Source organism: Scylla paramamosain, chromosome 19 (assembly GCF_035594125.1).
Source record: "Scylla paramamosain isolate STU-SP2022 chromosome 19, ASM3559412v1, whole genome shotgun sequence".
Taxonomy (NCBI): Eukaryota; Metazoa; Arthropoda; class Malacostraca; order Decapoda; family Portunidae; genus Scylla; species Scylla paramamosain.
In genome coordinates, this window is record NC_087169.1 from 5799617 (window position 1) to 5809616 (window position 10000).

Genomic DNA, 10000 nt, shown 5'->3' on the forward strand with positions numbered 1-10000 from the left:
TTATGAGTGAACTGAAAATTGTGGAGACGACATAAGACGCATTCATCCATGTTGTAGACAGGACGCGGCGAAATGTGGAGAAATTCATATGGAAGACCAAACAGCACGAAATGTGGATACTCATTGATGGTGGAGTGGATTGCTGAGTTGATAGAGCAGGCTATCTGAGGAAACCATTCGTCCCAGGAGTGCTTTGCTTCTGTTATGTAACGCAGAACGTCAAGGATACGTTTATTACAACGCTCTTCTTTATTGTTTGAACTGGGTAAGTGAAGAACGATGTTACATTTCTTGATGTGAAATTCTTTACAAATCTCATGTAAGACAGTTATTAAATTCAGCACCATTGTCAGAAAAAAAAAATGACACGAGGAGAGGTAGAAGAAAAAATTTTGTTGTCGATGATCGCGCGACCAACAGAAGTAGCAGTTTTGTCTTTGAGAGCAATGAGGATGGTGAAACGACTGAAACTATCCACACAAACTAAAAGATACTGATAACCGTTCTCTGTATGTGGAAGTTTGAGCAAATCAACAGAGACTGAATCCCAAGGAACGGAAGCGATGGAGTATGGAAGCGATGGACTCTCGTTTGCGAGTGAGATACGATGTGAAGAAAACTTAGGACAGAGCGCACAGTGTTGAAAGAAATCTTTCCTCATAGTCGGCCAGATATATGATCATTTTGCCTGTGCGAGGCATGTGTCCTGACCTGGATGTGCTGCATGGGGTGAGTCGTGGACGTGTTGAAGTATGATACTCACTAGCGACTGAGGTATCACGAGCTGAGATAAACGCTCACTAGAATCATCAGTAGAGACATCACTCGACTTATATAAGAGATCTTCTTGTATGAAAAACGTATCAGCACTCACTTGCAGCTTAGGAAGATTTGTCTCATCACTAGATTCGAGGTAATAAGCAACACTAGAACGAAAGGCATCAAAACGTTGATGTTTCCTTATTTCACCCATGATTGACATGGCAGGATTTTCTGTCATGACGGAGATAGTAGCGATATTGCATGATATCGCATCTACCACTGATTTTGTCTTACCAGAAATATATGAAATTGTAGGACTAAATTCTTGAATCGTGAAATGCCAGCGATCAAACTGACCTGTGAAATTGTTGCCTTTGAAGTTCTTTGTGACAGCATAATAATCAGTGTGGACATGAATCTTATAGTCTAAGATGAGTTCACGGAAATGAAGTTACGCCCATATCACGGCGAGACTTTCACGCTTTGTGACGTCATCATTTTGCTCTGTCTTGTTGAGAAATCTACTAGCGTAAGTTAATAACTGATATTTACTGAGTGAATCTTTCTGCTTGAGAACTGCACCGATTCCTTAGCCAGAAGCGTCAGTGGAATAAGATGAAATCTTTCTTAAAATTTGGAAAAGCTTCACACAAGGCAGTTTTGAGAAGATCAAAGGCAACTTCTTCCTTTTCAGATCAGATTAATGCAACATTTTTCTTGGACAATTGAGTGGGAGGTTGAGCGATGAAGCTGAAATATTTGATGAACTGACGATAAAATCCAGCAAGACCGATGAATTGCCTGATATGATCGATATTAGCAGGAAGAGGTAAATTTTTCACAGCATTTACCTTGCCATCTAAAGTGTGAATACCATCTCTGTCGACTTTGTGACCAAGGAATTTGACTTGCAGTTTGAGAAATAAGCATTTGGTGAGTTTGATTTTTAGGCCAGCAGCTAGAACGAGAGACAGAACGAGAGACAGCGTGAGAAAATTATCCTGTAAAGCCTTTGATGCAATGATAACGTCATCAAGGAAGCAGAACACACTTTTACCGATGAGACCTGAGAGAACAGAATTCATCAATCTCTGAAACGTTAGAAGTGAGTTAGAAGTGAGTTAGACCTCAGGCCATGTGTTTGAACATAAATTGGCCTAAGAAGGTAGTGAAAGCAGTATATAGCCGTGAAGTTTCCTCTAATTCAACTTGAAAGAATCCTGAGTGTAAGTCTAGGGTAGAAAATACCGCATTTGAATCTCTGAGAGAAGATCACCTAATCTCAGCATAGGATAATGGTCAAGAATGGCAGATGCGTTGAGTTTCCTTAAGTCGACAACGACTCGCAAATCGCCTTGTTTCTTTGGAACTAGTAACACGGGAGCGTTATGTGGTGAACAGGCAGGTTCCACTGCATCCTGAAGTAACATACATCGCACAGCTTCATCAAGCAGAACACGACGATTGTGTGGCACCCTATAGCTCGGGGTGTAAGATGGTCTGGACACAGGCGTCAGATGAATAGCGTGGTTGATGACGTCTATGTGGCCCAGAGGTTCACCAGGGAGCGAGACAACGTACCTGAAAGGATTTAGGACAATCTGGAAAATCAAGTACAGATATGTGATCATCAATGATAGGCGGGAGAGAAGACAATTCATGACTGTCAGATGCAGATACATTATTGACAGAAGAAGGTAAATTATCCAAGATTATAGCTTTCCCAGAGTAAGGCAAGGCTTCTCCGAGTAGCACAGCTGGTTTGAGCTTGACAGGCGTAGATGTGACATTTTTTTCAGCCCGATTTTACAAAAACCATTTTCATCGATTGTGGTAAGAACGGATTCTAATCTTTGCATGGAGATTGTTTTGCATAACAGAGGATATCAGTTCCTTATGCAGCAGACTTAACACACTTAACACTTGTGCTTACAACATATAAAGCACATTCAGATAGCGTTACCGTATCTGCTAGCAAAATGTTTTTACAAAGAGTGATACCGTGATCTGACTGGGAAGTTGATTGAGAATCAGGCTGTGAGACAGGCAAATTAGGTGACATAACACAATAATCCCGTGCAGATAACATCTGATCGCTAGTAGAAAGAAAAGTTGCAACAGATGTCACTACACCAGCAAGAGAGGAAGTATCAGAGGGGAGAGCGGTAGGAATATAAGTACATATCGCCTTGAGCGCTTTCATGGATGGCAGAGAAAAGACTGATGTCTTATTTGCACATGGTGTTGAAGCCTATGAGAAAATCAGCATTGAAAGATACATCAGATATAATATAAAAATAATCACACATATCTGGTTCCTGGGGTGATAAAGACAGTGATAAGAGTACTTTCCCGATGTCAATCATTTAGATTGACATCGGGAGGTAATGTAGTGATGAAATCCTTAGAAGAGAAAGAGTTTCCGAGATACATCCATTTAGGTAAGGTTTACTGCAGCACCCGTATCAAAGAAGGTTTTGTGTGATACAGAGTGACACGTAACGTCTGTGATAATACCATTGGACAATCCAGCATATCAAATGTTAATTGAAGGAAATGCTGAGTTTGGAGGATGTGTGAAGCATACCTTGTGTTTCCTATGATGTTTAGGTACATAGTAAGGAGAACACTTAAAGACAAATTATATTACGGTGGATTGATCTTAGAAGGGCGCGAAGAGTTTTTCCGACGATGTTTGTGGTTTGTCTGTGATTGTGCCTGTAATCTTGTAAGAACTGACCTACCATTTTTGTGTAAGTAACAAAATGTTTCAGGATTGAAGGAGTGTCTTCCTGAACTATCAAGAACAGCTCTGCACTTTGCAAGACCATGAACTGGCAGCTTTCATCGGTTGCAGGTGGTATTTCTTGATCTTGATTTTGATCGAGTATACTGATAGCTAGATGAAGGGGATGTACGTCTGATGTAACGTCCACGAGAAGGAGAAGAACGGGAAGGCGGGTGATTAGGAGAGGTGAGTGAGTCAGGTGAGGAAGCAACAAGAGCTCAAACAGGTTCATTGGTGGGAAGGGGAAGCTTGTCAGAAATTACTTTGCAGACATCATATAAGTATGTAATCTGGTTTGTGAAATTCGATGTCACTTGCGACCTGAAAATTGGAAGCATTGAGAAAGGAGGTGAACATGATATAAACTATAAGCCTTTTTAACCTATCTGATGACAGTGAGTCATTTGTAAACCAATTTGAGTATTGTAGCTGAGTGATCAATTTTGAGCACATAGAGGAAGCAATGTTTTCTGCCTGGTAAGTATTAGTGTATAAGTGGACGTGCTGTGAGATAAATTTTGGAGAGTTTGAGAAGAGAATGAGTGGCTCCAAGCTTGGAATGACTCTAGAATGAGAATGAATAGAATTGAATGAGAAAATGCAAACTGTGAGCGTGTTTGCATGAGCGACGTGAGTATACAGATAATTAAGGCATAGAAATATAAAAACACATAATACGATAACATAACACACAATATAACACAGAATAATACACAAAACAATAACACAACCAACAACAATAATAATGAAAGACAAAAGGGAATGATATAATCACTTATAGGCATACAGACAGACAAACAGGGAATTAAAGAGACAGATAGGCACCGCTTAATAACAGAAGAAGGAAGAGTGAAAAAAAAAGAAAAATCTGGATCAGATTGATACTTAAATGTTGGCCAGGAAATGACAGCAGATGACTGGAGAAGCACAGCTACATGAGACGGGAGGAGATGACGTTGGACGGGTCCGGGCCCTTGGGACGTACCATGGTCCCTTGGGCGTCTTGGGACGGGTCCTGGGACGTTCTCCACTGCGCTGCGCAACCAGAAGAGAGAAAGAGCACGTGGCGTATCAGCATCGCACTTGCCTCAATAGGGCGTGATATCCTCGTCTCGGTGTGTACTTATGAGTTCGTGTGTCTTCTATCCCACAACACCACTTTGCCATCACTTCTTCTAGCTTGTTACTTGCCCAGTCGATCAGAATGCTTGGAGTATTAATAGCGTGGAGGACCGGAGTGAGGCGGTGATACTGGTAGCTTGGAGGTCGTGGGTAGTTAGCTGATATGTTGATATGTAAGTATAAAAGACACGATGATGAGAGTTCTTCTTGATTTAATAGATGACTGATTGTACACGCTGGACTCGAGACGAAATTTTAACGTGGCAACTGATTGTACTCTCTCTCTCTCTCTCTCTCTCTCTCTCTCTCTCTCTCTCTTCTCTCTCTCTCTCTCTCTCTCTCTCTCTCTCTCTCTCTCTCTCTCTCTCTCTCTCTCTCTCTCTCTCTCTCTCTCTCTCTCTCTGTCTCAAACACTTTAAACACTTTATTATGTTTGTCATTTTACAGTTGAGTTAAGAAGTTAATATAATTTTATAACAAACAAACAGCCCTTAGCAAGCAACTGCTTTATGGGCAGACAAAAAAAAAAAATATTATATATATATATATATATATATATATATATATATATATATATATATATATATATATATATATATATATATATATATATATATATATATATATATATATATATATATATATATATATATGTATATATATATATATATATATATATATATATATATATATATATATATATATATATATGTATATATATTTATATATATATATATATATATATATATATATATATATATATATATATATATATATATATATATATATATATATATATATATATATATATATATATATATATATATATATGTATATATATATATATATATATATATATATGTATATATATATATATATGTATATATATATATATATATATATATATATATATATATATATATATATATATATATATATATATATATATATATATATATATATATATATATATATATATATATATATATATATATATGTATATATATATATATATATATATATATATATATATATATATATATATATATATATATATATATATATATATATATATATATATATATATATATATATATATATATATATATATATATATATATATATATTATTTATTTATATATTAGGACTAATTATAAAAGTAACTAAAAAAAAAAAAAGAAAGAAGAAGAGATATGATCTATAACTGAGCAGTTATAAATCATTTATCACTTGACTGTTATTGAGCAGAACTAAGTGAGGGACCAAGACTAACTGCACGTGACTGGGTAACTGATTGACTGTGTCTGAGCTTTCGAATGAACTGACGAGCTCGTTACACGCGGGCTGTCATTTATCTAACCTAAGTGGATCGCAGATAACTATCCCTAAGGACTGGAAGTGGGTGTGAAATTCCCTTGAGAGGTAAAGAAGGGGGACGATCGCAGGTGTTATCCCTAAGGACTGGAAGTGGGTGTGAAATTCCCTTGAGAGGTGGAGAAAGGACTGGCTATCCATGGTACACACGGAATGAATATATGAATTAGTGAAATAAACATATATTTAATAATAGTAATTGCTGAGACTGATACAACATATGACTCATATTCCCCACAAATTTCCTTATTTCTCCTTGTTCATTCAATATGAGTCTCACCCAGTATATAGTAGAAGAGTTGATCTTGTAAATAAAGTAATTAGAATTCATCTAGGCCCCATATTTTAGACACTTGAAAAAAATAAAATGTCTTATTGTGTTAGCTAGCGCTGTGCCCGAAGCAGTGAACGTGTATGCATGTATGTTTTTCAACACCCGACCCTCCTCGTGGTAGCAAAGTGGAAGAGCGTTACACATCGCCTCTCACGCTTTTTGGTCAGTCATAGTCAATCTATCATATGAGGTAGACGTATGGTTAAAAGGCAGTCGCACGGAGGGGACGGGTCTAGATGCTAGATGGGTCAGTTACTTAAGGGAATGACTGAGTAATTGCTGGCCGTACATCTCGGATTATCTAATTAGCATAGGAGTCTCCATAGTAGTCTGCCAGGAATTGCAGCAATTTATAACCCATTCCATATCCAGGAACGTAACTCCTCGGCTGCGTGTGTACGCGGGTCGAATTGTTGTACAGTGAGAAGTGAATTACACTCCTGTTCGTGTGTCGGCATTCGTCTGCATTCATGTTGTTGTGTTAAATGCTTCTACGATGGAGTCCCAAATGCCCTTTTTAACTCAGGATTCTTTTGAACTGCCTTGCGGTAATTTATCTCTCTTCTTTTTTAAGAGGAGAGATATTGTATTACTGGGCAGAAAGAGTGTTATATTACATCGCCGGAAGGGGTGATCCATTATAAAGGGGGTTTTCCCCCTGGGTATTATACCTTGACCGTGATGTGATTGTTGTTATCTTTCGTTGTTACTGTCTTTCCCTAAACGTGGTTGTCGATCCTTTCTCAGTTTCGGGAGTTAATTTTCATTGTATATCCGTTCCCTGTGGTTGGGTAAAACAGACTGATGACCTCATTTTTCTAACCTGGTGTTATGAACGTTGCTAAAAAGGGTACACGACTCAACAGTGGACCTAATAGCCGATATTAAGCCATAACACAGTCACTTAGGAGATGAAATGGGGATGGTCTAGTCCCTTTGAGGCAGAACATGAAAGAACATCAATCTGTGGTCGTAATAGAAAAAATTGGCGACGTCGCCAAGATTGCTGGAATTTTTTTCGACACTTGAGGGAGATAGTTGTTCGTTTCTTTCATTGTCTTTTATTAACCCAAATTCCGGAGTCCAAGGCTGGTAGCAAAGGGGATAACCGGTATATATATATATATGTATATATATATATATATATATATATATATATATATATATATATATATATATATATATATATATATATATATATATATATATATATATATATATATATATATATATATATATATATATATATATATATATATATATATATATATATATATATATATATATATATATATATATATATATATATATATATATATATATATATATATATATATATATATATATATATATATATATATATATATATATATATATATATTATTTTATTTATTTATTTATTTATTTATTTTTATGTAGGAAGGACACTGGCCTAGGGCACCAAAAATCCAATAAAAAAAAATATGCCCACTGAAATGCAAGTCCCATAAAAGGGTCAAAGCAGTGGTCAAGAATTGATGAATAAGTGTCTTGAAACCTCCCTCTTGAAGGAATCCAAGTCATAGGAAGGTGGAAATACAGAAGCAGGCAGGGAGTTCCAGAGTTTACCAGAGAAAGGGATGAATGATTGAAAATACTGGTTAACTCTTGCGTTAGAGAGGTGGACAAAATAGGGGTGAGAGAAAGAAGAAAGTCTTGTGCAGCGAGGCCGCGGAAGGAGGGGAGGCATGCAGCTAGCAAGATCAGAAGAGCAGTTAGCATGAAAATAGCGGTAGAAGACAGCTAGATATGCAACAATGTGGCGGTGAGAGAGAGGCTGAAGACAGTCAATCAGAGGAGAGGAGTTGATGAGACGAAAAACTTTTGATTACACCCTGTCTAGAAGAGCAGCATGAGTGGAACCCCCCAAAGACATGTGAAGCATACTCCAAACATGGACGGATAAGGCCCTTGTACAGAGTTAGCAGCTGGGGGGTAAGAAAAACTGGCGGAGACGTCTCAGAACACCTAACTTCATAGAAGTTGTTTTATATATATATATATATATATATATATATATATATATATATATATATATATATATATATATATATATATATATATATATATATATATATATATATATATATATATATATATATATATATATATATATCATATTTTTTTATGTAGGAGGGACACTGGCCAAGGCCAACAAAAATCCAGTAATAGTAATAATAATAAAAAAAAAAAAACATGAGATTCCAGTCCCAGAACAGCGTCTAAAGCGCTAATAAAAAAATTGAAGGATAGTTGTCTTGAAACCTCCCTCTTGAAGGACTTCAAGTCATAGGAAAGAAACAGGCAGGGAGTTGCAGAGTTTACCAGAGAAAGGGATGAATAATTGAGAATACTGCTTTACTCTTGCAGGAGGAGGGGAGGCATGCAGTTTGCAAGATCAGAAGAGCAGTTAGCATGAAAATAACTTTACAAGACAGCTAGAGATGCAACATTGCGGCTATGAGAGAGAGGCTGAAGACATTCAGTTAGAGGAAAGGAGTTGATGAGACGAGCTTTTGATTCCACCCTGTCTAGAAGAGCGGTATGATAGGAACCCCCTCCCAGATATGTTAAGCATACTCCATACATGGACGTATAAGACTCTTGTATAGCGTTACCAGCGGGGGATGGGGGAACTGGCGGAGACGTCTCAGAACGCCAAACTTCATGAAAGCTGTTTTAGCTAAAGATGAGATGTGAAGTTTCAAGTTCAGATTATAATCAAGTTCAGATTATAATTTTATTTTACATTGAACATCCCCTGACCGGGGATGTTCAATGTAAAAGAGGAGGGCAGTTGAATGTGATTGAAGAAGAGGAGATAGTTTTCTGGCAGGTTATGTCGATTTGATACATGTAGGAATTGAGTTTCTGAGGCATTGAACAATACCAAGTTTGCTCTGCCCCAATCAGAAATTTTAGACAGATCAGAAGTCAGGCGTTATGTGGCTTCCCTGCGTGAAGTATTTACTTCCTGAAGTGTTAGACATCTATGAAAAGATGTGGTAAAGTGCAGGGTGGTATCATCAGCGTAGGAGTGGATAGGACAAGAGATTTGGTTTAGAAGGTCATTGATGAATAATAAGAAGAGAATGGGTGACAGGACAGAACAATAAGAAACACCACTGAGGGTAGCTCATAAAATTAAAGCTTTGTGCTAGACTCTATCAAAAGCTTTTGATATGTCTGAGTCAACCGCATAAATTTCACCAAAATCTCTAAAAGAGGATGACCAAGATTCAATAAAGAAAACCAGAAGATCATCAGTAGAGCTGCCTTGATAGAACCTATACTGGCAATCAGATAGAAGTTTGTGAAGTGATATATGTTTAAGAGTTTTCCTGTTGAGGTATAGATTCAAAATCTTTAGATAGGCAGGAAATTAAATCAATAGGATGGTAGCTTGAGGGATAAGAATGGTCACCTTTTTTAGGAACAGGCTAAGTGTAGGCAAACTTCCAGCGAGAAGGAAAGGTAGATATTGACAGAGTTGAAAGAGTTTGACTAGGGAACGTGCAAGCACGGAGGTACAGTTTCAGAGAACAATAGGAGGGACCTAATCAGGTTCATAAGCCTTACAA